At 39.1% G+C, this 14,125-nt stretch overlaps 1 non-coding gene across 1 annotated transcript; it reads right to left on the bottom strand.

The window, feature by feature from the left end:
* Positions 1-649: 649 nt before the first annotated feature.
* Positions 650-757, bottom strand: LOC127745105 (small nucleolar RNA R71). The gene has a single exon (XR_008006301.1). It is a non-coding gene; the product is annotated as a small nucleolar RNA R71 (small nucleolar RNA).
* Between the last annotated feature and the right edge of the window lie 13,368 nt (positions 758-14,125).

The following is a 14,125-nucleotide window of genomic DNA, read 5'->3' as shown; positions in this document are numbered from 1 at the left end:
TCCTCTTTTCCTTCTTCTATTCTTTTCTTCTTCTACTAACATAAAGGAATCTCTCTACTATGCTAAAGAGGATCCCTATTATTATTTTCTGTTCCCTTTTTTTCATATGAGCAGGAGCAAGGACAAGGACATTCTTGTTGAAGCAGATCCTGAACCTGAAAGGATCCTAAGAAGGAAGCTAAGGGAAGCCAAAGCACAACCCTCTGCAGAGGACTTGACAGAAATTTTCGAAAAAGAAGAGGAGATGGCAGCCAAAAATAATAACAACAACAATAACGCAAGGAGGATGCTTGGTGATTATACTACACCTACTTCCAACTTTTATGGAAGAAGCATATCAATCCCTGCCATTGGAGCAAACAATTTTGAACTGAAGCCTCAACTAGTTGCTCTAATACAACAGAACTGCAAGTTTCATGGACTTTCATCAGAAGATCCCTACCTATTTTTAACTGAGTTCTTCCATATCTGTGAAACTGTTAAGACTAATGGAGTAGATCTTGAAGTCTACAGGCTCATGCTTTTCCCTTTTGCTGTAAGAGACAGAGCTAGAACATGGTTGGACTCACAACCTAAAGATAGCCTAGACTCTTGGGATAAGCTGGTCACGGCCTTCTTTGCCAAGTTCTTTCCTCCTCAAAAGCTGAGCAAGCTTAGAGTGGATGTTCAGACCTTGAAGCAAAAAGATGGTGAATCCCTCTATGAAGCTTGGGAAAGATACAAGCAGATGACCAAAAAGTGTCCTTCTAATATGCTTTCAGAGTGGACCATTCTGAATATATTCTATTATGGTCTATCTGAGTTCTCTAAGATGTCACTGGACCATTCTGCAGGTGGATCCATTCACCTAAAGAAAACACCTGCAGAAGCTCAAGAACTTATTGAAATGGTTGCAAACAACCAATTCATGTACACTTCTGAGAGGAATCCTGTGAGTAATGGGACGCCTCAGAGGAAGGGATCTTCCCCGGCAACGGCGCCAAAAACTTGGTGCACGAAATTGTGATCATCAACAATGGCGCCAAAAACTTGGTAGCGCTCTCAAATGTGAATCACACTTTGTCACAACTTCGCACAACTAACCAGCAAGTGCACTGGGTCGTCCAAGTAATAAACCTTACGTGAGTAAGGGTCGATCCCACGGAGATTGTTGGTATGAAGCAAGCTATGGTCATCTTGTAAATCTCAGTTAGGCAGATTTCTAATGGTTATAAAGGGTTCGAATTTAATAATAAATAAAGCATAAAATAAGATAGATATACTTATGTAAATCATTGGTAGGAATTTCAGATAAGTGTATGGAGATGCTGTGTTCCTTTTGAATCTCTGCTTTCCTACTACTTTCATCCAATCCTTCTTACTCTTTTCCATGGCAAGCTGTATGTAGGGCATCACCGTTGTCAATGGCTACTTCCCATCCTCTGAGTGAAAATGGTCCAAATGCTCTTGTCACAGCACGACTAATCATCTGTCGGTTTTCAATCATGTCGGAATAGAATCCATTGATTCTTTTGCGTCTATCACTACGCCCAACAATAGCGAGTTTGAAGCTTGTCACAGTCATTCAATCCCTGAATCCTACTTGGAATACCACAGACAAGGTTTAGACTTTCCGGATTCTCAAGAATGGCCACCAAAGGGTTCTAGCTTATACCACGAAGATCCTGATTAAGGAATCCAAGAGATACACGCTCGGTCTAAGGTAGAACGAAAGTGGTTGTTAGTCACGCATTCATAGGTGAGAATGATGATGAGTATCATGAATCATCACATTCATCATGTTGAAGTGCAACGAATATCTTAGAATAGGAATAAGCTGAATTGAATAGAAAATAGTAGTAATTGCATTAAAACTCGAGGTACAGCAGAGCTCCACACCCTTAATCTATGGTGTGTAGAAACTCCACCGTTGAAAACACATAAGTGATGGTCCAGGCATGGCCAAATGGCCAGCCCCCATAAACGTGATCAAAGGATCATAAGGTAATCCAATAATAATCCAAAGATGTCTAATACATTAGTAAAATGTCCTATTTATACTAGACTAGTTACTAGGGTTTACAATAATAAGTCTAAATGCAGAAATCCACTTCTGGGGCCATGCCTGGACCATCCCTTATGTGTTTTCAACGGTGGAGTTTCTACACACCATAGATTAAGGGTGTGGAGCTCTGCTGTACCTCGAGTTTCAATGCAATTACTACTATTTTCTATTCAATTTAGCTTATTCCTGTTCTAAGATATTCGTTGTACTTCAACACGATGAATGTGATGATCCGTGACACTCATCATCATTCTCACCTATGAACGCATGACTGACAACCACTTCCGTTCTACCTTAGACCGAGCGTGTATCTCTTAGATTCCTTAATCAGGATCTTCTTGGTATAAGCTAGAACCCTTTGGTGGCCATTCTTGAGAATCCGGAAAGTCTAAACCTTGTCTGTGGTATTCCGAGTAGGATTCAGGGATTGAATGACTGTGACGAGCTTCAAACTCGCGATTTTCGGGCATAGTGACAGACGCAAAAGAATCAATAGATTCTATTCCGACATGATCGAAAACCGACAGATGATTAGCCGTGCTGTGACAAGAGCATTTGGACCATTTTCACTGAGAGGATGGGAAGTAGCCATTGACAACGGTGACACCCTACATACAACTTGCCATGGAAAGGAGTAAGAAGGATTGGATGAAAGCAGTAGGAAAGCAGAGATTCAAAAGGAACACAACATCTCCATACACTTATCTGAAATTCCTACCAATGATTTACATAAGTATCTCTATCTTTATTTTATGCTTTATTTATTAAAATTTTCGAAAACCATTATAACAATTTGAATCAGCCTGACTGAGATTTACAAGATGACCATAGCTTGCTTCATACCAACAATCTCCGTGGGATCGACCCTTACTCACGTAAGGTTTATTACTTGGACGACCCAGTGCACTTGCTGGTTAGTTGCGCGAAGTTGTGACAAAGTGTGATTCACGTTTTAGAGCGCTACCAAGTTTTTGGCGCCATTGTTGATGATCACAATTTTGTACACCAGGAGGGCTTACCAGATACTTCTGGAATGAAGTTAAGGACCTTCTCTCTCACTAAATTCTGATGATTCTTCTCATTCACCCCTTGGACATCCTTATAGGTGATCCAAAGGTTTCCATAGAACTCTTGAACCATCAATTACCCAACATCTGTGTGCAGGTCACAAATAAAATTGCCAACTCCTCCTCTCAATTTGGAACCAAATTTTTGGATACTCGTCCAGTTTCAGTGCAAATTTTACCTCCGAAATCATAGCTCTCTTGGAAGTAACCTCAAAGAAGTGCTCCTCATGTAACTTAGAGTGGAACCTCTTTGAGTCAAAGGAACCGGTGGCCAGTTTCTTGCCCTTTTTCTTTCTTGAAGTCTTGGTATTTTTTGGTGCCATTGGAATAAAACAGAAAAACAACAAGCAACACAATAACACCAAACTTGAACGATTTCTCATCCACGAGAAAAATAAAAGAAAGCAAAGAGAAGGAGAAAAACGAGAAGAACAAAGTGGTAGTGGGCGGGTAGAAGAATGTGATGGTTATTATTGTGTTTGAGGGGTAAAAAGATGGAGGTATAGGGAATTGGAAAATAAAAAAATTCAAAAAAAGGGAAGGGAACAATGGGGTCACGGTTGGGGTTTGGGATAGAAAGGGAATGTGTATTTTTATTGTGGGTAAGAAGTGGAAAAAGGGAGGGGTATATATCGATGGGGGAGGGGATGTTGGGGCTGGGAAAGAAAAAGGAAAAAGAATAGAAAGGGTAAAAATGGGGAGGTTCGGTCAAAAAGGGCTCCGGTTGGTGGTTTATGGAAAAGGAGGGAATTTTATTAAAGGGGGATTGACGTGGGGATTTGATTGGGGAGAAGATATAACGAAGATGAAACTGATTTGATGGGAGATATGGGGAAGAGAAACTGTCAGAAGCTAACAAAAAGGAAGAGAATCACGAGTGATTCTCGCTCAAAATTCAAATTTCCTAGCCAATTCCCTATTTTCACGAACCTGGAACCAAAGGCCAGTGATGCAACATTTGGTGCCGACCTGCCCAAACCAAAATTGTTGTGTGAAATGCCCACGACACCAAACACCAGTGATGCGGCGTTTGGCGCCCAACCAATAAATTTTTTTTTGAATTTGGGGTGCCAAACCTGAGGGAAGCTAAGTTTGGCGCCACCCACCCTACATGAAACTCTCCCAATGACGTATATGTGGCACCAAACTCTAGATTTCCAAGTTTGGTGCCACCCTTCCAGCAAAAGTCACCAAGGAATTCTTCAATTCTAGCGCCAAACTTCATATTTCCAAGTTTGGTGCCACCCTGGCAGCAAGAAGCTCCCTCAAAATTCGTTACTGGTGGTACCGTTCTAATGGCTAATTTCTTGAGACACGTGTATGTACTCGCCTGGCCGAATGTACTCCCCTCCAGAGTGGTCTGAAATCCTTTCTGGTTATATCTGTTCCTATTTTAAACACTTTGCATGACCAAAACACACGTAGAAAGAAGAAAAACTATAAGAAATTAAAACAAACTAAATAAATAAAAACAAATAGAAAATCTAAGGATATGGATGATTGGGTTGTCTCCCAACAAGTGCTTTTTTAACGTCACTAGCCCGACGATCAACTCTGCTAAGTCAGCAGAAGAGCGAACCTCTGACGATCCACCTCGCCTCAAAGATAGTGCTTTAGCCTCTGGCCATTGACAGTGAACCTCCTATCAGAGTTTTCTTCTTGGAGTTCCACATGACCATAAGAGACATTCTGGTTACCACAAGCGGTCCTGACCACTAGAACTTCAGCTTTCCAGAAAAGAGCTTGAGCCTTGAATTAAACAATAAGACTTTTTGGCTTGGCTCAAATGCTCGGGTGGCTATCTTCTTATCATGCCACATCTTTGTCTTCTCTTTATAGAGCTTAGCATTATCGTAAGCCGAGTTTCTGAATTCATCAAGCTCATTTAGTTGAATGAGCCACTTTTCTCCTGTAGCTTTGCCATCAAAGTTCAGGAACTTTAACGCCCAGTATGCTTTGTGCTCCAAATCCACTGGCAAGTGACAGACTTTGCTGTAGACCAAATGATATGGGAACATGCCAATAGGAGTCTTGAATGCCGTCTAGTATGTCTAGAGAGTATCATCAAGCTTCTTAGCCTAGTCCTTCCGTGAAGTATTAACGGTCTTTTCCAGAATCCTCTTGAGTTCTCTATTAGAGACCCCGACTTGTCCACTTATCTGTGGGTGATAGGGGGTTGTCACTTTATGATGAACTCCATACCTCTACAGAAGAATGTCCAGTTGTTTGTTGTAGAAGTGGCTTCCTCCATCATAAATCAGTGTCATTGGGACACCAAATCAGTTGAAGATATATCTCTGAAGAAAGCTCAGCTCCACCTTGGCATCTTTAGTGGGTAAATCTACCACTTCCACACACTCGGACACATAGTCAACCACCACCAGAATGTAATTATTTGAGTATGAGGGTGGGAAAGTGATAAACCCCAATTTTGTGGTTTATCCTGTGCTTAATTTAGGGATTTTATCAACTTATCTCACATTTATTCAATAAAATAGCATGGTTTTGTAATTCTCCCTAAATTTGTTCTTAAGTATGAAAACATATTTTTAGGCCTTAAAATAGCTAAATTTAATTTACCTTAATTCCATTTGATGCCTTGAATGTTTGTTGAGTGATTTCAGATTCATAAGGCAAGTATTGGATGGAAGAAGTGAAGAGAAAAGCATGAAAAGTGGAGAATTCATGAAGAAATGAGCATTTGGAGTATCTAGAGCGACGTGTACACATGGTATGATGTGCACGCGTGAGGATAAGGTTGTCCAGGTGACGCGTACGCGTGACATGACGCGTACGTGTGAGAAAAAAATGCCAGACGACGCGTATGTGTGGCCCATGCGTACGCGTCACAGTAGGCATGTGACCTCATTAAAGTGAATTTGCTGGGAGCGATTTCTGAGCTTTCCAGGCCCAAATCCAACTTGTTTCTGAGGCTATTTCATGCAGAATTGAAGATTGGACAAAGGGAGAGCAATTAGTTTTAGGTTAGCATCATGTAGGTTAGTTCTCTAGAGAGAGAAGCTCCCTCTTCTCTATAGAATTAGGGTTCTTAGGTTAATTCTCATCTTAGATCTAGGTTTAATTTCTTGTTTTCATCTTGTTTCCTTTATAAATATCTTTGTTCTTCTTAGTTTTCTTGTTAATTTCCCTTTTATGCCTCTTTTTATGTCAATGAACTCTTGTTAGATTTGGATTTCCTTTAATATGATTTATGTTTTTATGCTCTTTTATTGTTTAATTGAGTTGTTATTCCTACTTTTATTGCATTGGGTAGTTGTAGAATTTATATTTCTTGCAATTTCACCATGGTTTCCTTTTATGCCTTCCAAGTGTTTGACAAAATACTTGGTTGGATGTTAGAGTAGATTTTTTAGCATTCTTGGCTTGGAATGAGAAATTAGGCAATCTTGAGTCATGAACATCCAACTTATATTGGTGATCTAGAGTTGTTAGTTAATATCATTTCCATTGATGCTAATCTTTTGCTAATTCAATTAGTAAGTTGATTAGGACTTTTGGATTGAGATTAACTAGTCTTATTTGACCTTCTCTCATGTGAAGATAACTTTTGTACTTACTTCCATTGTTGGAGATGACTAAATAGGATAAATTCTTGTTAATCATTGTATAACTAGGATAGAAAGTCTATATTCTCAACCCTTGTCATGAATGTCTCTCTTTAGTTAATTGTTTTCTTTAATTGTTTGCCTTACTTTTCTTGTTATTTACTTTCTTGCCCCTTTTACCAACCCACCCATTGATACCATAACCAATAATACGCATACCTCACTGCAATTCCTTAAGAAGATGACCTGAGGTTTAAATACTTCAGTTACTTTTATTCGGTTGGACTTGTGACAACCAAACACAAATTAAACTTTAATTTGAACATTGTTTGTCGGTTGGAAACTATACTATCAACTGAATTAATTTGTGAGAAATTCCTAATAGACAATAATGCTCTCATCAGGTTTTTGGTGCCGTTGCCGGGGAATTGCAATGTGTGTTTGTTATTAGTTATTATATATATGTGAATATTGTGAATATGTTTGCCTTTTGTTTCTTTGTTAGTTTTTGCTAATTTTAGGAATTGGTTTTCTTTGTTTCTTATTAAATTTTATTTTCATTTGCTCTTACTACTATGAATTCTCATCCCTTTGGCTTTGAGCTTGGTTCTAAATATGTTGTTGGAAGTGGAAACTACAATGACAATATGCATCAAGGATGGAACAATCAAAGATGGGAGGAACCTCAAGGAATTAATCAACCTTCATGGCAACAACCTCCACCTATGCACTATGATCAAGAGCCATACCATGATGCATGCCAATCTAATGTGTGTGGTGACCCTTATTGTGGTTGTCAACTACAATCACCATATGCTTATGAACCCCCTCCTCAACATTGTCAACCACCATACTCACAAGTCTCATACCACCATTCACCTCCATATGATCTTAACTTATACCCACCATACCAACCATCATATGAACCATACCTAGAACCACCACATTCTCAACACCAATTCTCCCAAGAACCACCAATTTCATATACACCACTTCAAGACTTTTACCAATATGAACCACCTTCCAACTACAACACCTTTCCCTCAAACAATGAACCCTCTGTTCCCACACCGCCCCCAATGGACGAAGCTCTCCATGCCCTCATGATAGAATAAAGATATATTAGCTCTTATATCCAAAGGCAACAAGAGGAGACGCAAAAGGAGTTCAAGAAGGTAGAAGCCAAGATTGCTACCATGGCGGAAGCCGTTAGCAACATGGTCTCATCCTACCTAAGCTTATGCGATCGAGGCACTCCCATTGTCGAATGTGGAGAAGCAACCAAAGAGCATAGTGAGGGAGTGAATGTGAAGCTTCAAGGTGAAGAAGAGGAGTTGAAGCAAGAAGTGCAACAAGAGGAGGAAGTAAAGATAATTGAACCAAAGGAAGTGGTTGAAGATTTAGGAGATATTGGTTGCAAGGAGGAATCTCAAGTTGAAGAGCCTTCTTCCATGGAGCTTGGGAGTGATGTTAAGGAGGATAGTGCACAACCTCCAAGGCACAATATGATTGAAGAATTGGAAGAAGTGGGGCAAGCAACAAGTTCCCCTATTTATGATGATTCCACATCAACATATGATTCTTTTGAGTTTAATGAATTCTTCCCCATTGAACTTGGAATTGATGATGAGGTAGATTTTACTCAACCTCCAAGATATGATTTGAGTGATGGGAAAGAGCTAGAAGACATTGGTGAAGAAGAATTTGAACTTGAGGAAGCTTGGCAAGAGGTAGAGTATAAAGTATCTTGTCAAATGGTGGAAGCCCCTAGAAGAGGATGGACGGGAGTGGAATGTGCCATACCAAGATCATTGGGGACTCCTCCACTTAAGTCGCCATCCGATCCTTCATTTGAGTGGGTAAAGCTCATTACTCTTACCTTTATTATCCCACTTGAATTTGGTTTGCTTAAAACGGATAGCCAACTTAGGGCGCTTTGTGGAATGAAGCATAGGAGGAGGATATTTAGTGGTTGGCATTGTCAGTCTAGGCTCATTAGGGATGGAAGCTCAAAATTGAGGAGCAAAGGTTGGATTAATGCTCAATTAGATAGGTCTAGGAGGATAGTTTGGTGCCTTAGTGATAATTTGGCTTGCCTACCACCCGTAGGGAATTACCATGATCAACTCAAAGACGAGTATGAAAACAAAGTGTAGGATCCTAGATTGTAAAAAGAGGATCAATTTTGGGAGCTCATTGTTTGTGAAGAACTCCATCAAGGCTTGGAGTTATTAACTTTGAATGATGGAGCTTATTGGAAGTCCAAGCATTGGTGGATGTTCAAGGATGGATTCACGCACAAGCCACCTTGATGAAGAGCTCCCCATAAGTCTAACTTAAGGAAAATAAATGAAAGTATTAGGTGGGAGACACCCCACCATGGTAACATCTTTTCATTTTTCTCTTTTGTAAATATTGGTAAATTAGTTTAATTTCATGTTTTTTTTGGTTAGTTGAGTTTATTTGGGAGTCTAGTATGTTAAATAAGGTTTGATAGTGTTTTGGTAGTTGTTTGGAGGCTTGAAATGCTTGGTTTGGTGCAATAAATTGAAAAATTTTAAAAAACAGAGCACTATTTCACGCGTACGCGTGACTCCAAGTTTTTCAACCATCCACGTGTACACCTTGCCCACATGTACGTGTGGCCCCAAATTTTTCATGTCCCATACAAAAACCAGAGAGTTGTGCGCATTTTGGGCTGGAATTGCGCCTCTAGCACAAAATCCACCCACGCGTACGCGTCACCCCACGCGTACGCATCGCATGTCATTTTTGCCATTCACACGTACGCGTGACATGAAGCGTATGCGTGACCCTGCCCTATTTCAACCATCTTCTTTTCTTATCTTCTTTCCATTTCTTTCCTTCTTTTCTCTTCTCTTTTTTTCTTTCCATCATTCAACCATCATCCAACACTACCAATCACCATTTCTTTTAGTTAGTTGGATTTATGTTTAATTTTCTATTTTTCATTATAAGTGTTAGGTCATTAATTTTTTTTGCTGTTTATTACTTCTTATTACTAACTGAATACTATTTTAGCATAACTGTTTTTGATATTCATTGTTGGGACTCATTATTGAGGTTATATTTTGTTACTTGGTTTTGAGTTTTTCATGTTTAATATTTGTGAATACCAAGTGTATGACATTGCCTTCAAAGCTTTCTTAATCTTTTGAATTGTATGTTTTGGCCACCATGTGATTTGGAATTACTATCTATTGTTAGGCAATTGTGTATTATCAATGCATTTTTTGTTAAGTGATGCTTGTTGATGATTTACCCTTACTTACATCTCCTATTTCATGCATTGAGATTTTGGAATTGTGGAATTGGATCGAAAGCTTACGTAGTGACATATTTTTGAGTTTTGTAAAGCTTTGTGGACCATTCTTTGTTCTTCTTAGTTTTCTTGTTAATTTCCCTTTTATGCCTCTTTTTATATCGATGAACTCTTGTTGGATTTGGATTTTCTTTAATGCAATTTATGTTTTATGTTCTTTTATTGTTTAATTGAGTTGTTATTCCTACTTTTCTTGCATTGGGTAGTTGTAGAATTTATATTTCTTGCAATTTCACCATAGTTTCCTTTTATACCTTCCAAGTGTTTGACAAAATGCTTGGTTGGATGTTAGAGTAGATTTTTGAGTATTCTTAGCTTGGAAAGAGAAATTAGACAATCTTGAGTCATGAACACCCAACTTATCTTGGTGATCTAAAGTTGTTAGTTAATATCGTTTCCATTGACGCTAATCTTTTGCTAATTCAATTAGCAAGTTGATTAGGACTTTTGGATTGAGATTAACTAGTTTTATTTGACCTTCTCTCATGTGAATATAACCTTGTACTTTCTTCCATTGTTGGAGATGACTAAATAGAATAAATTCTTGTTAATCATTGTATAACTAGGATAGAAAGTCTATATTCTCAACCGTTGCCATGAATGTCTCTCTTTAGTTAATTGTTTTCTTTAATTGTTTGCCTTACTTTTCTTGTTATTTAGTTTCTTGCCCCTTTTACCAACCCACCCCTTGATACCATAACCAATAATACACATACCTCACTGCAATTCCTTGAGAAGATGACCCGAGGTTTTAATACTTTGGTTACTTTTATTGGGTTGGACTTGTAACAACCAAACACAAATTAAAATTTAATTTGAGCATTGTTTGTCGGTTGGGAACTATACTATCAACAGAATTAATTTGAGCAAAATTCCTAACCGACGATAATGCTCTCATCATAATGGTCCCATGAAGTCAATACCCCATACATCAAATAACACAATCTCCAATAATCCTTGTTATGGCATCTCATGGTTGCTAGGCAGATTCTTAGCTCTCTGACACTTGTCACAGTTTCTCACAAAGTCCCTAGCATCTTTAAAGAGAGTCAGCCAATAAAAACCGCTCTAAAGGACCTTAGTAGCTGTCCTCTCACCACCAAAGTGGCCACCGTACTTGGAACCATGACAATGCCAGAGAATCTATGGTGCTTCCTCATCTAAGACACAACGCCGAATAATACCATCTGAGCATCTCTTGAAAAGATAAGGCTCCTCCCACAAAAAAATTCTTGGCATCATTGAGTAGTTTCTTCACTTGTTATTTAGTGTACTCCTTTGGAATGAACCTCATAGCCTTGTAGTTTGCAATATCTGCAAACCACGAGGCTCTCTGAATAGCAAAGAATTGCTCATCCGGAAAAGTCTCAGTCATGGGATTGGGTTGCTTCATTTCCTTTTCAGGCTCAATCTTGAAAAGATGGTCAGCCACTTGATTTTCTGACCCTTTTCTGTCTCTAATCTCAATATCAAACTCTTGAAGAAGGAGCACCCACTTATTCAACATTGGCTTAGCATCCTGTTTGGTTAGAAGGTACTTAAGAGTAGCATGGTCAGTAAAAATAATAACCTTAGAACCAATCAAATAGGACTTAAACTTATCAAAAGCATAATCTACAGCTAATAACTTCTTTTCTGTAGTTGTGTAATTATTTTACGCGTCATTTAGCATACGGCTAGCATAGTAAATAACGTGTACAAGCTTGTCTTGTCTCTGTCCCAAGACAACTCCTATAGCATTATTACTAGTATCACACTTCAATTCAAATGGTAAATTCTAGTTAGGAGGAGCTTCGATTGGAGCAGAGACAAACTTAGCTTTCAGAGTCTCAAAAGCATGCAGGCAATCATCATCAAAATAAAAACGAATGTCCGTATCCAAGAGGTTGCTTAAAGGCTTAGCAATCTTAGAAAAATTCTTTGTAAATCTTTTATAAAATTCTGCATGTCCTAGAAAACTCCGGATTGCCTTTGCATTAGTGGGTGGTGGTAATTTCTCAATTACCTCCACCTTAGATTTGTCAACCTCTATTTCTTTGCTTGAAATTTGGTGCCCAAGAACAAAAACTTCAGTTACCATAAAATAAAATTTTTTCCAATTCAAAATAAGGTTTGCTTCTTGGCACCGTTTCAAGACCAAGGAAAGATGTCTCAGGCAAGAATCAAAAGAATTACCAAATACAAAAAAATCATCCATAAATACCCCAATAAATTTTTCAACCATGTCAAAAAATATGCAAAGCATGCACCTCTGAAAAGTTGCTTGGACATTACACAATCCAAATGTCATCCTCCGGTAAGCAAATATACCAAAGGGGCATGTGAATGGCGTCTTCTCTTGGTCTTAAGGGTCCACTGCAATTTGATTATAGCTGATGACAAGTCATCATATACCCATTTTTCAAGCTAATTTCACTTGTTTTATTAGTCTTTATGCACTTTCTTGCATCCTAAGTAAGTGATTTGGAGTAAAAATGCATAACTTCTTTAAATCAAGCAACCACCATGAATTTAATGTTAATCATTGAGGTTTGAGCTAATTTTAATTGAATTTTAATTGATTTATAAGCCTCTTGAATTTAGTGATACTTGGAGTGTTGTTTTGGTTTATTGTAGGTGAAGAAAAGAAGAAAAGAGGAAGCGTGGCTTAAGAAAGCGTGGCCCAAGGAGAAAAAGGCGTGGCGCATAAAGGAGGAGTGCAAGAATTGCCCTCCACAAGGGCACACTGCCCTCTAGGAGGGCAACATAAGGAAACGAGCCAAGAGAGGCAACGCTGCCCTGCCTACGACAAGGGCAGAGCACAAAATTGTGCCTTGGATCAAAGAAAGTAAAAACCTTGCCCTGCCCTCCACAAGGGCAGTATCGGGCTCACCAAGGAAAGAAATCAAAGGAAAAATGCCTATGATGCATGTCACAAGGATCGAACAAGGAACCATGAGGAAGCTAGGACTTAAGGTTGATTGCCGTGCCAAGAAGCCAAGAAAATTAATAGAACGTGTGCCACAGCCGTGTTTCGAACACGGGACAGCAAAGTGGAAACACTGCCCTGCCCTCCGCGAGGGCAGGGCAGCGGGGCTTCAATTTGGAAACATTGCCCTGCCCTCCGCAAGGGCAGGGCAGCATCTTGTGATGCACGGCCAGCGCACCATTCTGGCGCACCAAGGGAAGTCTCGGCAGCACCAGCAGCACGCACGGGCACCATTCTGGCACACCAAAAAGTTCTGCCCTGCCCTCCGCGAGGGCAGGGCAGCATTCTGCATGCTCCAACGCACCACACGCACGCACCATGGGGCAGATGCTTCATTTTCTGCCCTGCCCTCCACAAGGGCAGGGTAGCCTCCTGGGAGCTACTTTCTTCATGGGCTAAAATTGGATTAAAAATCCAATAAAATTCATTTCTTCACCAAATCAAAAGCCCATCCAAATCCTAAGATCCAAGAATAGAAAGTGTATAAATAGGAGATAGTTTGATGTAATTAAAGGCTTTTTTCTTTTACTTTTGAACTTTGATCTTTCTTTTGAGCTTTGAATCTTCATTTTTATTTTTAACTTTCTCTTGGAGACTTCACTAAATTTCAGAGAATTGGGGAGAAGAATTGATCTCTCTTCTTCCTCGTTCTTGCTGGAGCATTTTTTCTTTTCTTGTTTGAGTTTTGGGTGTGAAGAATTGAGGAAATTCTGTCTCAATCTCCATTCAAAATCTCTTTAAATCATCTTCTGCATAATTGAGTTTAATTACAATTCCTTCACTGCTTCTTCTTCAATTTCTTGTCAATTGCTTTGAAAACTTAGATCTACGAAGGCAATTGAGATCTAGGCTCTGCTACCTAGTCTCTGGAGTCCTGAGATCCCAATTTCCTTTTGGTTCTTCTATGAACCCCTGCTGCAATTTAATTTCATTTCCTGTTTGAATTCTAGTTGCTTCCAATTCATCTTCTGCTGTATTAATCATTGCAATTTAATTTTCCTTGCTGAAATTCTGAATTCCCAATCCTCAACTCCCCTTTCCATTCAAGCAATTTATATTTCTTGCACTTTAAGTTACTGCAATTTACATTTCTTGCACTTTAAGTTTCAGTCATTTAATTTCTTGTTCTTTAAGATT

This window comes from Arachis duranensis, chromosome 2, assembly GCF_000817695.3.
Source record: "Arachis duranensis cultivar V14167 chromosome 2, aradu.V14167.gnm2.J7QH, whole genome shotgun sequence".
NCBI lineage: Eukaryota > Viridiplantae > Streptophyta > Magnoliopsida > Fabales > Fabaceae > Arachis > Arachis duranensis.
The sequence above is the reverse complement of the archived record's forward strand: the minus strand, read 5'-3'. Positions and strand labels throughout refer to the sequence as shown.